The 19,881-nt window shown below is 43.5% G+C and overlaps 1 long non-coding RNA gene across 6 annotated transcripts in view; it reads right to left on the reverse strand.

The window, feature by feature from the left end:
- Positions 1-8,385: 8,385 nt before the first annotated feature.
- Positions 8,386-19,881, reverse strand: part of LOC108352884 (uncharacterized) — an 83,963-nt gene continuing 72,467 nt past the window's right edge. For 4 of the 6 annotated variants that reach the window (XR_005493840.2, XR_005493843.2, XR_005493842.2 and 1 more), the window contains 2 exons: positions 19,557-19,686; positions 8,386-8,708 (listed from right to left, as the gene is read on the reverse strand). This is a non-coding gene — a long non-coding RNA (uncharacterized LOC108352884). Of the gene's footprint in view, positions 8,709-13,160; positions 13,347-19,556; positions 19,687-19,881 lie in introns of those variants that run through there. The other 2 variants (XR_005493841.2, XR_010057866.1) reach the window with 1 other exon arrangement.

Consider the following 19,881-nt stretch of genomic DNA (forward strand, 5'->3'; position numbering starts at 1 on the left):
ATGTTGTGTTCTCTGAAGGAAGTGGTTTGCTGCTCCCTGCTCAGTTGCGTCTTCTCAGGTTTGACTCAATCAATATTCTCTGGTTTGCCTGAGCTCACACGTTCGTACTGTGGCTTTCCCTCAAGCTGTGTTAGAGTTCTTGTGATGCTGTTGCTCTACCAAGCTCTACCCAACTTCCTTGGAGTGTGATGCTATCTATCAGCTTTGGAGGGCCACCCCTCTCCTGTCTTCCTGGCAATAACCTTGGGTCTGCAGGTCTTCATTAGCTGCATTTTCAATGGTTCCCGGGGCAGGCCACTCCCCCTAGTTAAGATCCCCTCAGCATGTATTCAGCGTTCTTCACGGATGCAGAATGACATAGCAACTTACTCCCACACTGTTGTGATTTGGGGGAAGATACCTGCATCTTCCTTCCCATTGTTCTTAGTGCCTCACGTGGTGCCTGAGGTTTGTAAGCTCAACCTAAAAATTTAAAACATTTTTTCCGTGTTTAAAATATTGAACTTTTCACTCTCTAGCTATGGAAGACAATAATAGAGCTAGGTGGATTTAGGAATATAATATATTAGATAACAATTAGGAAAACAGCAGCTGAAGCCGTCAGTATGAGAGAGAAATAGCACAACACACTGAGATGCGGTGTCAGGTAAAGCTAGAGTAGTGACCCACATGCAGAAAGGTGTGGTGCAAGGGAGAGGATGGTTTCTGGGTTGCTAATTTTGTGGTGCTAGGAATAAAACTCAGGCCCTACAAATGCTCGCCCGGCAAGCGCTTTGTCACTAAGCCTATCACAACACACCTAGGCCCCTGGCTTAGGGTTTTACAGCTGTGAACAGACACCATGACCAAGGCGACTCTTATAACAAAAACTATATTTAATCTGGACTGGTTTACAGCTTCAGAGGTTCAGTTCATTATCATCAGGGTGTGATCATGGCAGAATCTAGGCAGACATGGGACCGGAGGAGCTGAGAGCTTCACTTCTTGTCCCAAAGGCAGCTGGGAGAGACTGGCTTCCAGGCAGCTAGGATAATGGTCTTAAAGGCCACACCCACAGTGACACACCCACTCCATCAAGGCCACACCTCGTAATAGTGCCACACCCTGGGCCAAGCATATTCAAACCACCACAGCCCCCAAAAGACGTTTTCTGAAAAGACTGCATTAAAATAGAACACAAAGATAGGGAACGAGTCACCAATTTAGTCTGGAAGAGGTGACCTCTCTCTTTTTTTTCCTTCCCTCCCTCTCTCTTCCCCTCCTGTTTTTTCTTTATACTTTCTGTGCTTTCCCTTTTTCCATGATTAAAATAAAACTCATGCATGAAGAACCATTTGTTGGACACTGGGGCAAAGGCTGAGACATATTCATGGAGAAGCAAGGGTTCAATTGAATGATTCTCTATAATGTATGTAGGTGTAGTAATGAGTGTGTGAATGGTATGCAGGGTGTGTCCCAATGAGGAGTTTTTAATCTAGTCCATTTACTAAGAAAGCTATAAGACATTTTGCTGAGTGCTTTGAAAGACCACAGAACTACAGTGTTACCATAGCATCTGAAATTGAAAACACATTGTTTTGGGGGGAGATTAAAACACTGGTATTTGTTTCTCTCACGTAGGGAAGGCAGATGGGATCATGATGTTTGGTGATTCTTCGCTTAAGATAAATGATTCAATTTGTACTCGGCTGAATAGATATTATTTCAATATTATTTGTACCACTGTTAGATATTGCCAACAGTAGTCTTGTTTGTATTTTACATCTTGTGTAAAAATCTTAGCTGGAAAAATGAGCGTTTTTGTGATTCACATCTACTGTGCAAGGCCTGAGTGAATATCAGTCAAAATCCACGCAGAAACCCCACATTCCGAAAGAAGAGAGTGGTGACGCCTCATGAACGAATGATAAGAGAAAGAAGTGAACTGAGAGACCATGATACAGGGGGTAGAGGCAGAAACAGAGCCCCACAGCCTGATACTCTGCGTGCACGCTGTACAGACGAACAGGAATCTCAAACGTGCAGGATTCAGGTCTGATTCCCAGCTGTTATTGCAGGAAGAACTTCAGGATTCAGGCTCAGAGCCCACTGCCCTTTTGGTATGCATGTTTACAATAATCACCTTGGGGAACTGGGATGTGGCAGGGCTTTTCTGAAAAAGCATACCCCCAGGCTGGTGTACTGACTGATCCCTTGCAAGGGACACCCCTTGCAAGTCCATGGCCGTCTACCTGCCACACAGAGAACAGAGAGACAGCAGCAGATTCTTGCTGGAAGCCTAATGTGGGAGCTCCAACTGTTTTGAGCATTGTCCACAGACTCTAGAGGCCACCTACACACAAGCTGTGTGAGATTTTAAATTGACCATCTTGGTATGTGAAGAGTTTCTCACATTAGCACTCGGAGATGCCTGTGATCTCACAGGGAAAGAAGCACCCTCAGAGGTCCTAAACCATCCCTTCTTGTCTTTGGATCAGTCGTAAGCCACCGCATTCCAGTTTGCTGACGTCGATTTAGGAGAATGGGGCTAGAATAAGTCAAAACTATATTACTAATTATCACCACTGCCAATCAAAATCGCTGCATGATACGATACCGCGGAAAGTAATGTGGACAGGATTAGCTAGCTACTCAGACTGCATCGTTTACTAGGCCCTTGTGTACCCAGTAACAACATCGCAAGGTAGCAGTAGTTTTAAGGCCTGGGATTTGTTGTTGTTCTCTGCTGCATGTGTGTGTGGAGGTTCTAAAACTTGAAATGTTAACGGGCTACAGGGAATTGCGGTGAGAGTTCTTGGTTGAGACTCAGAGAAATCCAAGACTCCATTCCACTCTCTTAAGAGGACCGAGACTTTCACTGAGCCACTGTTAGCTTACTCCAGAAGCTGACACTTCCAGATACAGATTCGGATCCATAGCTTTACATCATTCTCTAAGCTTGTGGTTTCCTATCAATTGATTTTCCTCAAGAATTCTGGCGAGACTTGGAAGTTCCTATGATAGGAGACATGCCACTATTGAGAGCGAGAAGAAAATTCAATTTTAGTGTTAGGTTAAAAATAGAAGATTTATTTGAGGGTGTAAGTAAGCAAGCAAGCATGTTAGAGAATATACTGAAATCCTTCAGATTACAATGACAAAGAGCCTAATGAATCTTATGAGGTAACATGATACCTCTCCGAACAGGCTGGGATTGAAATAGCCTTTGAGGGCTCACCTTGCCAAGATGGGGACTTTAAAAACAAGGCACAGAAGACAACATTTCAGAGTTTTCCCTTGTGTATTTTAGTGTTCTTTAGGGATGGAAGGAAGGCCAAATTGAGGGAAGTTTTGACTGAATGTGTAATGTTGATGTAGGCACAGCCATGTGGAGGACTCCAGGGCCCTGGACCATGGGAAATTGGCAAAGTCATTATGCATATGGACCAGGTTCAAGAAGAGTGGCTAAGCTTTGTTCATGCATTCTGGTGTGAGTGTTAGTATTTCTGACCTTTGACAAGGATGTGCAAACACTAGCAGCTTCCTCCTCCCAGATGATTACAGCCTGAGACTGCTCATCTGGAGCGACCTCCTACTAAGTAGGGCTAGCCCTTCCCCTTGTGCTGTACTTAATAAAACTCCATGAAGGTCCTGGTTGCAGAGGTAGTGATCTATCCTGGTTCCAGTGTCAGCGTCATTGTGTCCATGTGTCTGTCCTTGCTTCAGTTTTTAGCACCCTTAGTCATGGTTCCAGGGCCTAAGCCACATAGGTTATGGAATGTTACAGAAGGGATTTTAAAACACTGGCCACAGACATTCTATCCAGTTCATAACAAATCAACATTATTACCTGCTATATTCCTACCATTAGCGTCTTGCTCAGTCCTTCCTTTGCATCTCTGGGCTATGGAGCACGTGTGTACAGGGACTGAGAGAAGGATGTTGCACACCTATGATGCATATGTGTTCAACATAAGGGCATGTGACACACATGGGCATCTCATCCCTCCTGCATCCTCTGTGGAACTCTGAGTCTGAGCCAGAGGCAGTCAAGTTTGTCAAAGACTAATAACTCTTCTTCATTCCCCATCCCTGCCTCCTGCACTGTCTTTGGCAGAGTTTGTGACAGCAGATGTGGTAAGAGTGTGTGAGTTTGCCAAGATGCTTAATCTAGCCTTGGAGACTGTTGTGACTGTCACCTCAAATTCCAGATTCAGGAAGACTATCCACTCATCCATGAAGAATCGGGTTCTCAAGGAGGAGGAGGAGGAATAATTTGTATTGGCCAGACTTAGAAGCACCCAATGCATAAATCAAAGTACCAACTTGTAAAGTCATGGTGGAAGCCTCGCTCCAGAGCACTTTCTCTGTGCTTTAGGTTTTATTTGTTTATTCTTAAAATGCCAATTTATTGAGTATCTGTTTCTTGTAAAGAATGCTTCATATTAGATTGATGTTCACAGGGTAACTGCTTGTAAACTAGAAATGTCCAGAAAGAATGGGCAGGATAACCAACCCCAGGTTAGAGGGTGTGAGACGCTCTGGGGCTCTCTCCCTATTCGTGTGCTTTCAGACAAAACAGTCTCTCATCTCTGCACATCTTCTCCACTGCAGTCAAGCACCCTTTTCTCAGCACAGACTCACATGCCTGCCAGCTCATCGTGGCCATGGACTTACATATACAAGCCTTCACAGGGTCGGTCCTCACTCGTTCTTCTAAGTCTCTAGCTCCTTAGTTCATTTCCTTTTAGAAGGGATCTGGTCTACTTATGCTAGATTCCAGATGGTTCCCTTGGTGGGATGTGTCAAGTTCAAAGATAAGCTTCTTTTCCACTTAAGCCTCATTGGAACAGAACTTCTTAGACCTGGTCTTTCCCATGTCAACAGGGACTATTTGTCCTTTGAGTACCTACTTATGAAAGTCTCTTTGGCACATCTTTAATACTCCAGCCATGGAATGCCCATGAACCTTGTGGCAGGCCCCATAATACAGACTCTCTTTAGGTCACAGACAATGTTGAAATGTTCCAAGTGACTTTGGAATCTTATTTAACTGAGTCATTTGTGTCCTACGCAGGACACTTTGAAGTAAAAATTTCTTGTTTCTTTGGAGATTCAGATGTTTCATGTGATGTTTTCCTGGAAACTGTCTTATAAGGCGATGCTTTTGCTGAAGCAGACAGGTGGGAGGATAGTTTGCTGAGAACAAAAACATGATGCTTTCCTGGAGGCGGTCTTAGAAAAGGGGCATGTGGTGTTTTGCTAGAGAGGTTGCTTGAGAGAACACATGTTTGGAAAGGGTGTGAGTATAACCTAGACAGACAGCAGATAATGCTGTGTGGTATTGGTTTGCCTTGCTACTCTTTGCTGGTCATCCTTTGTCATGACTTTATAGAGAGAAATGCACCAAAGAACTTCTGGTAGTATTCTGATCGCTTCTTGCTGCTTCCACAGACTCTGCCAATTGGCAGAGCCTCTCAGTTTTTTTCCCCCCACTCTGGATCAAACTGCTGTTTTGATTCATGAATGGTGTTCGTGAGTGGCTTGAACTATTGCTGCTGATTCCTGGGAAGTAAACTGCTTGATATCCTGACAATGCGGACTGGATTAGTTCCAAAGAACTACTTCTAAACAGGTTCACACCCTCCATGCCCTATTAACCTTTCCTTTCTACTACCTCTGGCGGGTGTGGGCTAGAAGGGAGGTTAAAGCATTTAAGTACACTTATTAAAGTAGATTCTAAAAAAATAAAAGCATACGACCCTTACCTGAGGGCGTAGTCTACTCTGGGGAGATTAAGCATGGCAGTCATGGCTCAACCAAATCTTGCCCTTCTCTTTTATTCCCTCTCCTCCCTTCAAGCCTTTACATTTCCTCCTCCCCAGTCTCCTTCAAATTCATGGCCTCTCCTTTTACCCATTGTTATAGCATGCTATATGTACAGATACATGCATGTGTATATGTATATAGTCTTAAATATAATCTCGGTTCATATAGTATTATTCTCTTGTATGTTTTGTGAGCATGTTTTCAGGACATTTCACAATGTTTGGCACTGAGAACTAATTAGCATGCTCTTTATGAGCTGACTACCTCTGAGGTTGGATCTTTTTCTTGGTTGGATTGTTGGAGATGAGAAAGCTTGCCATAAAAGTGGATCATCTGAGGTCAGAAGACCTACCCTAGATCTGGGCCACACCTTCTGGTGGAAGCCTGTATAAAAGATCCTGAAATAAGGACGCCCCTGTCCTTTGCCTGTGTACCCTCCTCTCTCTGGGAAGCTTCTCTGTCTGCTGCAGGGGTGTTTCTTCACTGGTGCTAGAACTACTTTGAGATCCCAATATATACTCAAGACCATCGTAGACATTTAGCTTTGTGCACTGAAAAACTATTGGATTCTTGAACTTTCCACTGGGCGACAGCCACTGTTGGAGTAGCCAGCCCATAGCCTGCGAGCCACTCCACGAATCCCAATTTAACATGGATTCAGTGGTCCGTTCTGCTCCTTTAGAAGACCGTGACATATATCATATATATTTCTATTTGTAATATGGCGATTGGGGTTAAGCCTTATGCTATGTGTGGACACAGCCTATACTCAGTAATTTCTGATTTATATCCTCCTTTCCTATGTTCTATGCTTTATGAGACAGAACCTTTTGTATTCATGGCTGGCTCTAGATGTCCTATGTGGCTTAGAATGACTTTGAACTTTGGATTCTCTTGCTTCTACCTCCAGAGCGCTAGAATTAGAGGCATGTACCATCCCTTGCAGTTCTGTGCGGTCTGTTAGTCAAACTCAGGAGTTCTTAAAGCTAGGGAAGCACACTACCCACTAAGCTTTTGAAAGGGAAGATATTGTCTCTGGACCACCAAGACTAAGTTCCTAGCACAAAGCAGATTCATTTTCCCCAGAGGAACAGAAGGCAGGGAATAAAAGACAGAGACAGAAAATAGAGGGTGAGGGAGAAGGGGTAGAAAACAAAGGAGAGGGAGGAGGGATATTTGTCCCCAGGGGACAAAGGCCTGCCTCTGGATAGAGAGAAGACAGATATGGCCTGTGGGAAATTGGGAATATGTGGCTTGGCTTGACGTGTTAATAGCAGGCAGGATGTATAGATCATCAAAACCGTCCAGTGCTACCCCTCCACCCACACCCATCCTCTTGCTATTAAGGCTTGCTGTATAGCAACTTCCTCTGAGTTAAAACATTTCAGCCTAAATGGAGGTGTGTGACTCAAGAAATAGCCAACGTAAAAGTCCATGAAATTGATCAGATTTGCAGAGTTCCTTCCTGCCTGAGTTTCTACAAGCAGTAAGGATTGCTGGGAGGAGACTACTTTAGTATCAGCTGGCTGACACGTCACACAGAGTTTCAGGGACACAGGGTTCATGAGTTGTCATCCAGGAGGAGGTGGGCTTTTTAGGGTGATTAAAGAATGCCCTTGAGTTATTCCTCCTCCTCTAAGGACCCCCTCGCCCATATTCCCATAACTAAGCACCAATAATGCCATCTCTGGCAACACTGTTTCTTTGTTCTGTCATTCCCTTCCTGGAGTGAGTAGATTTCTGTTCATGTTTCACCAGAAGTTACACAACAGGCCCATCTCCTAAAGGTTCCATATAACCTCCTAAAACAGTGGCCCCAGCTGGGGCGGGTGGGATGGAGTGGAACCTTCAAACTCATGAACCAGCAGGGTACTTAATCATCCTGTCAAACTGTAACTCTAGGTGTTTTATTAAAAGACAGATTCTCATTCAGTTGCTTTGGGTTGTACCCCAAATTAGACAATTCTATTAATGTCCTGGGAGATGGAGATTCTGGGAGTCCAGAGACTACTGGCTAAGGAACCAGGAGCCAGGGAACGTTACACTGTGCCAAGAGCGGCCACGTGTAAACTGTGTTGATGAGTGTGGGAAGGTGTCATTCTTAGAAGGAGAAAAGGAACACGAGTGGCTTGTTGCAGTGCAGGCTTCAAGGAGGAAAAATAAAAAATTACCTGACAAATTTAGACCCTAAATTTGTACTTGTTAGGGGTCCAGACACGATCTCTCCTTAGAGCAAGGCCTCCCATCTGTGGTAAGTCATGTGCTGGCGAGGGGTTAAGCTTTCTCTCATGAAGGAGCAAAGAGGCCATTGTTGAGGCTTGTGGGCCCCTTGATCTCCAGCAGGTACTGAAGCAGGCCATTGCAGCATGAGAGCAGCTTCGGCCATTATGTGAAGCAGCAGGCGTGGCTTTGTGCTTGCAGATGAAGTGGCCTGCTGCTTTGGACCCACTCTGGCACTAGTGGCTCACTAGGAGTTTAGACAGAACTCACAGCTTATCATTTAGAAATCCTATATATCACAGAGCCTACCTAATTACTCTTGTTAAAAGTATTACTAATAAAAATAGCAAATATCCATTAGTCACATAATTAGTTTAATGTTTGAGTCAAAGCAATTTCCTAGTATACAACTCATAATAATTCAGCTATATGAAATTTGAACTGCAATATGTAGAAATTATAAGTCGGGCGGGTGTTAAGGATGTTGGCCAGTGAGTAGAGTGTTTGCTTGTGTAGGATGCGTGACGTCCTGGGTTTGCTTCTCAGCACCACATAAATAGGCCCTGAAAGCACATGACTCTGATTCCAGCACTTGTGGGATGAAGGCAGGAGGAGCAGAAGTTCAAAGTTGTCTTCTGTGTCTTCTGTTATTTAAGGACCATCCTGGGCTACATGAGCTCCTAAAAACAAACGAAACAAAGCAAACAAGCAAACAAACAGAAATGAATAATGAAGGAATAACAAGTTTCCCCAGAAATGCAATTTGAAACAAAATATGGATAATGTATTAACCAGAGAAATGTACTAAACCTAGTGGTTGATTCCCCATAGAGTACAAATAAAAACGTTGGTTGGACAAAATTAAGACTTCATGTTACGTAGTTCCTGAGTCTAGTGACAGATTAGCTGATTGCTACCTCAGGTCTCCACCCTCACCTCCAGCCATTAAACTGCTTTCGTCAAATGCTACTGAAACAGATGATGTGAACAACACTGGCCCCTTAACAATGGCTATTCCAGATGTTACTCCTTGGCGTAGGTAACTCCCAGTGGCACGGGAAGATATGACTCTAAACACTTACGAAGCATTTCTGGCAGCTTCAGCCTGCACATCACTTGCAAATTCTACACCTTGCAATGTCATTCCTAGTATTTTCATGATAGAGCCTCAGATAGTGGTGCTCCCCCAACTTCTCCCCCCCTGAGTTGAGGACTTGCCAAGTCTGCTCTGAGGGAAGCAGACCTGGGGTTTCCTGCTGGTCCAGCACCTGCAGCTCACTGGCTGGCCGTGTCACAGTGCAGCAAGGCCCTTGTTTTCTAGCAGTGCTTGCCTGTGAGGTTGCAACTCCACAGCCTGCAGGCATGGTCCCAACACCCTCGGTCCACCCCTGAGGCTCCTCCTGGCCTTGGAAAATCTTGCTGAGCTCAAATAACTGGTACTGAATTGTGGCTATAAATGTGACTGTAGGAATTAGAGACATTCACTGAAAGTTCCATAACTCATTTCCTTGTTTTTCTAGACTTTGGGGGAGAAGAATCTAGACAATAAACATCGCTCTACAGTGCTAGCCAACATTTTTCAAACAAGTGTTGTTTAGTCATTCTGTAGGAATTTCTGTAGAAAGCAAAAGCAACAACAGCAACAGAAAGATAATTTCATTTGCACTCTATGTTTCCTCTCAGAATAAATTGGGCTGGCAAGATGGCTCAGCAGGACACCGATCCTGAGGACTTGAGTTCAGTCCTTGGGACACACAGACTAGAAGAGGAGAATTATGAGAGTTGTCCTCTGGCCTCCAAACATGCTGCTTGGCATTTATACACCACTTCCCACCACACACATGAAATAAAAATAAACATGATACATTTTCTCTAAAAGGAGAAACCCTCCCATGCTACAGTCTTACAGGCAACTTCTGACTTTGTTCCAAGGAGGCTTAATTTCCTGAGATCAGAATTCCAGATCAAACTGGTTCCCTGACATTACTGCTTCTGTCTGACTCTCTAGAATCTTGTAATTTTACTTACATTCTCCTCTAAACACTTGGCTTTCCACACACAGCCCCCTGGCCGCCATCCATCTGTGTCTGGGATTGGCATTGGCTTCAGGGTCTTCTGTTTCAATAGGACCCTGAAGGCTCTGGGAATGGAGAAAGGGCCTGTGGCCCATATTTCAGGAGACACATAAGATACAGTATCTATCCTAGTTCAAGAAGAGGTAAAATGAGGTTCACAGAATGACAGCCGCACTCCCAAGATCACTTGCATGATTTCAGACCATTTGTGTGAAGTCCAAGTCTCCCTCCCCAATGCTTCTGGCCCTTGGGGTGGTGGCATTTTGCAGCTGTTTGGGGGACCTTGCATGGATGCACAGTAGAGAATAGTGATGTCCCAACAGCCTCATGTAATAAGAGAATTCAGGGCAAAGATATATTTGAAAGATGTAAAATATTTCCTGTACCCTGTTTTGTGGACTGATAATCACCTGATGCATAGAGAGCCAGGTGTCAGCTACACCTGAGTGCTTGTGGCCAGTAGAAATGTCTCTGTCTGGTGTCATCAGCCAGCTGACCAGGTAAGAATCCAGATAGAAAGCTGGGTCTTCTTTGTCCTGACTCATCATTCCAATCAAAAACCATTTAGCCTTAAAAATGTACTTGTGGCTGGGCATCTCTTGCAGGGGCCAGTGGTTTGATTCACAGCACCAATATGGTAGCTTACAATCCTCTCCAACTCTGGTCTCAGGGGATCCAGTTCCCTCTTTTGGCCACTGGTGGAACCAGGCACATAAATGGCATACAGACACACGTGTAGGCATAACACCTATACACCTATAACGTTAAATAATTTTTAACGTTAGCAGCAATGATGATAATGATGCTGGTGACGTTTTTTTTTTTTTTTTTGGTTCTTTTTTTCGGAGCTGGGGACTGAACCCAGGGCCTTGCGCTTCCTAGGTAAGCGCTCTACCACTGAGCTAAATCCCCAGCCCCGCTGGTGACGTTTTAAAGGTATATTTGTAGCATAATATAATTTCACAGGAAAGAATGGGAGAGAGCCAGAGAGATCCTGTGCTGGTTCCATTCACAGACACACACAGACACAGACACAGACACAGACACAGACACAGACACAGACACACACACAGACACACACACACACACAGAGAGAGAGAGAGAGAGAGAGAGAGAGAGAGAGAGAGAGAGAGAGAGAGGGAGTTTCAGAAGATTCTGTTAGTTTTTGTCATCTTGACACAAGCTGACACTTGGGGAGAGAGAACCACAAGTGAGGAGCTGTCTCTCGATATCACATCACAGGTGAGGAACTGACCCCATCACACTGCCCAGTGGACAGATCTGTGAGGTCATTTTCCTAATTGCTAATTGATAAAGAGGACCCATCCCTCTGAGGGCAGGTGGCCTTGGGCTATACAAGAACTGTAGCTGAGTGGCCAGGGCACAGTGCTCCCCATCTTCAGTGGTTTCTGTTTCAGCTTTTGCCTCCAGCTTCCTTGAGTTCCTGCCTCGACTTCCCATAACTGTAACCTGCAAGTCAAATTAACTTGTTCCCCAGCAGGTGGGTTTCGGGCAGTTTTTTTTTAAATCACAGCATCAAAAGCAAATTGGGACACATACTGAACTGTTATGTCGAAGTTGGAGAAAAAGGAAAGCAAGGTGCAGAAAGAGAATCTCAACCGTATAACATGGAAATCGAATAGAGACCATCTAGGCCACTGGGAAAGGTGTGTGCTTTGCTCATCCCAAGGATCTGAAAAGAGAGAGTCAGATATCCTCTCAGGACAATGAACTGCAGGCTTCCAGATGTCAGCAAGGTGCTAAGCCTCAGTATTTCCCTGACTCATAAGCACTCCCCCAATTCATTGCCTCTGGGGCTGAGGCAACATCTGCAGCTTCATGTACCCATCTATCCATCATCCACCCATCTATCCATCATCCACCCATCTATCCATCATCCACCTATCTAGCCATCATCCACCCATCTATCCATCATCCACCCATCTATCCATCATCCACCCATCTATCCATCATCCACCCATCTATCCATCATCCACCCTTCTATCCATCATCCACCCATCTATCCATCATCCACCCTTCTATCCATCATCCACCCATCTATCCATCATCCACCCATCTATCCATCATCCACCCATCTATCCATCATCCACCCATCTATCCATCATCCACCCATCTATCCATCATCCACCCATCTATCCGTCATCCACCCACCCACCGACTCACCTACCCGTATACCCACAGCCACATGATTCAACCCCTTCCAAACCAGACATCAAAGTGGAAGAAACCCACAAACTTCAAATTTTTGCCGTGAGTACTTCGAACATTAAACCAGGAAAGTAAAAGTAAAATTGCCCACGTATGTATCTGAGGCGTTGTTATAAAAACTATCCAAAAATAAGTGCAGCTGATAAACAAGTGACTGTCTAAGATAGCAGGAATAACAACAACAATGATGATAATGTATCAAAGGTGAGAACATAGCTGTACACTGTTATAAGCAAGAGCAGTTTGAATCCTGGTGGTTCTCTGCGTTTTTCTCTTCCTACCCCTTTCTTCCTTACTCTCCAGCTCTCTTAGTTTCTAGGTAAAAATAGACACTCTCTATGTGGGGATGGCATTCTTTGAGGATGATGGCCTCCCCGTAGAAAATGAATGTCCCAGTTACTAACCAGAATGGAAACACGGAGCACCCAGAACACCCCTCTAACATATTTAAGTCGCCGTCCATCATAGAAAGTCTTTGAGGATAGCTTCCAACCGCAACTGGTGTTGAGGGATTTCCATGGTTGTTGGCCTCAATGGCTGAGATATGACCAGCTCTGGCCATTCTTTCAACTAGCTCTCACCTGCACACTTGGGGATGTTTTTTTACCACTTCCCCCCAAAATGGTTGGACTAGACCCTCAGATTACCAAATCCCTTCTGCACACTATGGAAATCTGTTACAATATACCCATGAAATAATGATAATACATCGTAAGCACGAGACGTTGGTGAGATTTCTTGTCCACCAGGAACAAAAGAGCAAACAGATGGTGAAACTCTATGTCTGTTCTGGAAGGTTAAAAATATCGTCAGTCATGCACTCAAAAATTGGCAGCAATAAACTTCTATTATTGTGTAAGTGGCTTGAAGGAAAGTTTCAGGAGTAGAACAGCCTGGGCAGGTCACCTGCAGCAGGAATCTTTCATGGTTTTGGTTGCCCAGTTGTGCAACACACATGTCTTTTCACAGGGATACCATGAACCGACCAACGGACAGATACCATCGAAATCCAACCTGGAGAACCAATGAATTTTTTTTGAAGTTATTTGAGGAGAAAAGGTGAGGGCTTACATACAGGAGCAGAAACAACTCAAAGACAACTGCTTCACCAGAGGTCACCACAGCATGGGTGACAGCTCACAAAAGGTAGGAACCGAAGCTCATCATACAGCCTGCACGAAGCTCAACAGGTTGGAAAGGGTTCCTTTCCAGTGACTGGGTTCGAAGCCTCTCCCAGGCAGCTCAGCTAGTTTCCTCCTCCTCCTCCCCCTCTCCTCCTCCTCCTCCTCCTCCTGCTCCTCCTCCTCCTCCTGCTCCTCCTCCTCCTCCTCCTCCTTCCCCTTCTTCTTCGGAGCTGATCTGTTCTCAAATCTTTGGGGCTCAGCTCCTCTCCTATCAGAAGGGGACTCTAAGCTTTTATTGTTTACTCTGGCAGGAAAGGGCCCAGTGACTTTGGTCAGTTTTGGAGATCTCCTGTTGTTTACCTTCCTGATTAGAAAACATACCCTGAGCTTGTAGGTGGTAGAACTAGGTTCAGTGAATTAGTAAGCTGCTGTGAGTTCATGGTGGGGGCTGAGTGTTTTATGGACCCCACTGGCAGGCAGCAGAAGTCCCAGCTCCTAGACGGGCCACAACTGAAAGTCGAATTTCTGTCTCAAAGCTGTGTCTCATTCTCAGACCAGTCCTACTGCAAGGTTGACAGCACTATCTTTGGAAACTGAGGATGGATAAGATTCTGATGATGGCTAATCTTCATTGTCAGCTTTACATGATCTAGAACTTTACACCAGCTAGAACCACCTGAGGCTAGAACCACCTGGGGCAGGTCTGTGAGCAGTTATCGTGATTAGGTTAGTTGAGATTCGATGACTTGCCCACCGTGGGTGACACCGTTCGTTGGGCTGGGGTCCAGAGTTGTGCCAAGGAGCGAGTAAGGCAGACAAACGTATTCACTGATCTTCCTGGCTGTGGTTTCAATGTGATCATTTGATTTAAGCTCCTATCGCCTTGAATTTTCCACTGAGATGGAACGTATCCTTGAGCTGTGAGGCAAAATAAATCCTTTTCTGTTAAGTTGCTTTTCTTGAGGTATTTTATTAAACAACAGGAAAGGTAATCTGACAGTTCACCATTTTCTCAAAAATCCTGAGACATACTCAGCATTCCTTTAGAAACACCCTGGATTTTAACTGAGAAGCAGCTTTTGTGGCTTGTAGTTAAGAATTCCAGATTTCTTTTAAAAGATTTTATTTATTTATTTATTTATTTATTTATTTATTTATTTATGAGTACACTGTAGCTGTCTTCAGACACAGCAGAAGAAGGCATCAGATATCATTACAGATGGTTGTGAGTCACCATGTGGTTGCTGGGATTTGAACTCAGGAACTCAGTCAGTGCTCTTAAGAGCTGAGCCATCTCTCCAGATTTTTTAGCTTGTAGATTTTACTCATATATATCAGAAATAAACAGTGCCTTAGTTAGGGTTTTACTGCTGTGAACAGACACCATGACCAAGGCAACTCTTATAAGGACATTAAATTGGGGCTGGCTTACAAGTTCAGAGGTTCAGTTCATTATCATCAAGGCAGGAGCATGACAGCACCCAGGTAGACATGGTGCAGGCAGAACTGAGAGTTCTGCATCTTCATCTGAAGCCTGCTAGTGGAAGACTGGCTTCCAGGCAACTAGGATGAGGCTCTCAAAGTCCACGCCCACAGTGACATACCTACTCCAACAAGGCCACACCTTCAAATAGTGCCTCTCCCTGGCCCAAGCATATACAAACCATAACAAACAGCTACTTTGATTTGTCTAGTCAGAGCCATGGATAAGTTTAACCAGAACAAAGATGGCCAAGATGTGCAATACCGCCAAGAGGGGCAGGTCTTTGGATGATCCCTCAGAGGCAAACCACAGCCTAGCAGAGTGATAGGTACATTTGGGTCCACGACATGTAGAATGTCACTCAGGCATCTCCTGTGTTTCTCCTGGAGAACTGGTGAGCCAAGGAGATAAGTTCCGTGGTTGCTTGGGCTGTTTCCAACTGCCTTTCATTTTTATGTCCCAAAGAATGGTGCCCCACTGTTTTTAAATGTTATTTCCTCTTCCATGGTTCACTGAAGATCTACATCTATGTGAGGAATGAGGACAGGGCAGATGACTAGGTCTTAGGAAAGGTTTGCAGGCAAATTCTGTCATCTGCTGGATTTTTTTTTCAGAAACAACTGTGAAATATGATATCAGTGAATATAATATCTATAATATATATACATATTATATATATTATATATATACATATATATATATATATATATAGAGAGAGAGAGAGAGAGAGAGAGAGAGAGAGAGAGAGAAAGATAATAAATCAACATGGTCTACCATTGTTGAAATGGGACTAAGAGTCTTACCAGCAATCCACTAGCCTCATATCTACTTGTGATTTCACACATCCAGGGTAATTCCTTCCTAGATTTTGAGATGACCACTCTAACACTTCTCTCTCTCTCTCTCTCTCTCTCTCTCTCTCTCTCTCTCTCTCTCTCTCACACACACACACACACACACACACACACACACACACACACACACACACACATAAACCCCTAAGGTTTATTTTTTCTGTTTTAAAAATTCACATAAATATGCTACAAGAATTCCCTTGTGTCTTTTCCTTATATTAAGAGGTCCAGAAAACCAGGGAATAAAATGTTCAATTTCCTGGGAAGCATGCTGGGATCCTGAGAAGAAGCCACTACCAATGGGCCTTTAGTCAATGATGGCCCTGACTTAGGGACATCTGGCAGGAGGACACAAAAAGGCCTGAACTGAGCTGGTTTCTGAAACTCTTCAAGGTCTCACTAAATATAAAGGGACGAGGATAGCAGACAACTGTATTCATCAGTACTGTATTAATGTCAGTGCTTTGTCCCTAACAATTATATTAGAGGTTACCTAACCCTTCTGGAAAACTGCCCTAACCTTGCATAAAAAGGAGCTTGTGAGCCCCTTGAGTCTTGGTCATTTTGATGAATGGTTGATCCCTGCATGCTGGTAGTTTCTGAAGGCTAAAGACGCTTTCCCTCTGCTTATTATTTGAGTCTCTAGTCTTTCTTCAGTGGTTCTTGGACCCTAACAATGTAATACTATAGCATTAAAGTGTGTCTATATTGTCACAAGTAGATTTGATTTTATTGCTATGTGGTATTCTGTCATATGAACTTGGCTTGTTTTGTTCTAGTCTAGTCTAGTCTAGTCTAGTCTAGTCTAGTCTAGTCTAGTCTAGTCTAGTCTAGTCTTCTATTCTATTCTATTTATTCTAGCCTTCATGAGTTCATGACTGGTTGCTAATACTTTGGGGTAACAAATGAAGCTACTGTGAGCATTCTAAGCATAGCTTCTGTCATGTGCACTTATATATTTTGTACATATAAGCCTAACATGGGACTTCAGGGTTAGAAGATATGGGTAATTTTCACTTAAACAAAAAATGTATACTTCACTTATGAAAATAATGCTAAATTATTTCTCAAATAGCTTTTTAAAGGTGTGTGTGTGTGTGTGTGTGTGTGTTAGTGTGTATGAGCATGTGTGTGCATGTGTGTGAGTATGTGTATGCATGAGTTTGTACTGATGGGCTCATGTGCATGTGTGTGAGTATGTATGTGTGTGTGTGAGTGTATGAGTGTGTGTGTGTATGAGTGTGTGTGTGTATTAGAGTTCCTACCTCTTCTCATCCAATTATATTGCTATAAGTTGGTATTTTTGCCTGGCTTCTAGGTTGTACTAACCTGCAAATACCAGTGAAACTTGTATATCCCCTTATTTATTGAGCAAATAGCAGTTAGTTAGGCTTGTCAAATTGAGTCCTTCATTGGTTTCTTCTTTGAGATTTTGTTACCTCAGCCTGGATTGCTCACAGCAAATGCCTTTACTCACTGTTTTATGGAAGACACCCTGAGAGGCAGCAATATAGAGCCAGAGACTGGGCAGGTTACCAGAGTTGTCAGAGTCAGAACTGTGGCTTGAGAGCTCTAACAGACCAGAGGCTCTGTCACCTGTCTTGATAAGCCAATTAAGAATCAAATAATAGTGAAAAGCAGAGAAAAGAACCTATCCAAAATGGCCACACTAGTAAGAACAATTAAAGTGTTCCAATGATTGCCCTTGCATGTCTATGGGCTCCTAACATGAAATTGGGCTTAAATAGAAGGCAAAGGTATGCATGGTTGGGCAGCTATGGTCCTGTCCATCACTGACCCAGCAGCATCTGGACTCCAGTCTGGTCTGACAAGTTGTCAGAACTGTGTTAAATCTTTCCTTGGGAGATGAGTGTCCTCCCTAGCGGATACTAGGCTTCAGCCTTTCCCTTCTCTAGCCGGAGATTTCTCAGAAAATTTCAGTTCCTCTGAATCCACAACCTTAATTATAATGGTCAAACAGAGATGACATGATTCTCTCTTTAGATTAGAACATCTTAGCCTGCTAGGACCATTGTGGAGGGGAAGATCACATGGCACTTGTAAGGGCATCTGCTGGCCAACTCACTTTTTCCTCAAATAATGGACACAAAAAAATTCTGAGGACGTACTCATCACTCTAGGAGCCTGCAATACCTTTTTTAAAGAGAACTCAATTCTGTCAAGATGTTAATTGTCTTGGTCAACTGGAACTTACTTTTACAAGAAATCTGAAAGTTTTATTTTTTACATTTTCAATTAGCATATATTACTCACACAGAATGAGGGGCTTCGTTACACCATTTTTATACATGCCCGTATGTGCTTAGGTCATACCTGCCTTTGTTTCCCTCCCTTGATCTCCTCATCCCATTCCCTCCCTCTTCCGAGTGAACTCTCTTCTGATTTCACGTAGGGACATAGTCTAGATTCTGCCTTGTGATGGGAAGCATGGGATATTTGTCTTTCAGAATCCTTTCCCAGTCTGTAGGCTGCCGTTTTGTCCTATTGACAGTGTCCTTTGCCTTACAGAAGTTTTGCATCTCCATGAGGTCCCATGTATTAATCTTAGAGTCCGAGCCATTCCTGTTTAGGAAATTGTCTCCTATACCAGTGGGTTCCAGAGTATTTCCTACTTTCTCTTCTGTGAGATTAGCGTACCTGGTTTTATGTCTTTATCCTCTTGGACTTGAGTTTTGTTCAGGTTGATAAATATACATCTACTTTCATTCTTCCACATGCAGACGTCCAGTCAGACCAGCACCACTTGTTGAAGATGCTTTCTTTTTTTTTTTTCCATTGCATTCTTTTGGCTTCTTTATCAAAAATCATGTGACCATAGGTGTGGGATTATTTCTGTGTCTTTGATTAGATCCCATTGATCAATTTGCCTGTCTTTGTACTGACACCATGCAGTTTTTATCACTGTTGCCCTGTAGTACAGCTTGAGGTCAGGATGGATGGTGATTCTTCCCGAAGTTCTTTTATTGTTCAAGATTGTTTGGGCTATCCTGTACTTTTTGGTTTTTCCGTAAGAAGTTGAGAATTGTTCTTCAAGGTCTATAATACATCGTGTTGGAATTTTGATGGGGAATGCATTAAATCTGTAGATTGCTTTTAGTAAGATAGCCATTTTACTATGCTAATCCTCACTATCCACAAGCAGAGGAGATTTTTTTCATCTTCTGAGGTCTTCTTCAATTTCATCAGGGACTTGAAGTTCTTGTCATACAGATCTTTCACTTGTTCAGTTAGAGTTGCAGTAATATATATTTATATTATTTGTGGCTGTTGTAAAGGGTGTTGTTTCCCTAATTTTTTTTCTTGGCCCATTTGTCATTTGTATAAAGGAAGGCAACTGGTTTCTTTGAGTTATGTTTATATCCAGCCACTTTGCTGAAGGTGTTTGTCAGCTGTAGTTCTCTGGTAGAATTTTAGGGGGCTCTGTGTTTATGATTTATATTTTATCTAGTCCTTTCGTTTTTAAAGATTTATTTATTTTATTTATATGAGTATACTGTAGCTGTACTTCAGCCACACCTGAAAAGGGCATCAGATCCCATTACAGATGGCTGTGAGCCATCATGTGGTTGGAATTGAACTCAGGACCTCTGGAAGAGCAGTTAGTGCTCTTAACCACTGAGCCATCTCTCCAGCATGATTTATTTTTTGTACTGACTGATAGGCTCATCTGCACGTGTGCACCTGTGTGTATGAGATAGAGACAGAGATCGATGGGGAGTACAGTAAGTCCATGCATACTTACCATGTGTTCTAGGTTGACCTTACACTTGAGCTTCTGACTCTGCCCAGGATTCAGAATTCACAGGTGTCCCTTAGCACATCCAGCGGATGTTCATCTGTTTGCTTTCTTGTGGGAAGGAAACTGGGAAAACCTGTAAATGTATGAAATACCAAAAAGGACAGTGATAAAGAATGACTTGCCTACTGTGTAACACTCATTAGCCAATGAGAAAGGGCCGTTTCAAACCAATCCAACAAAACACCCTCTGGGTCAGATCAAACACAGAGAAAAGCTGTAATGCTTTTCTCATCTGTCCTTATGTCCCCCTTAGACATGCTGCCCAACC

The sequence above is a fragment of the Rattus norvegicus genome, chromosome 15 (genome assembly GCF_036323735.1).
Source record: "Rattus norvegicus strain BN/NHsdMcwi chromosome 15, GRCr8, whole genome shotgun sequence".
Lineage (NCBI taxonomy): Eukaryota > Metazoa > Chordata > Mammalia > Rodentia > Muridae > Rattus > Rattus norvegicus.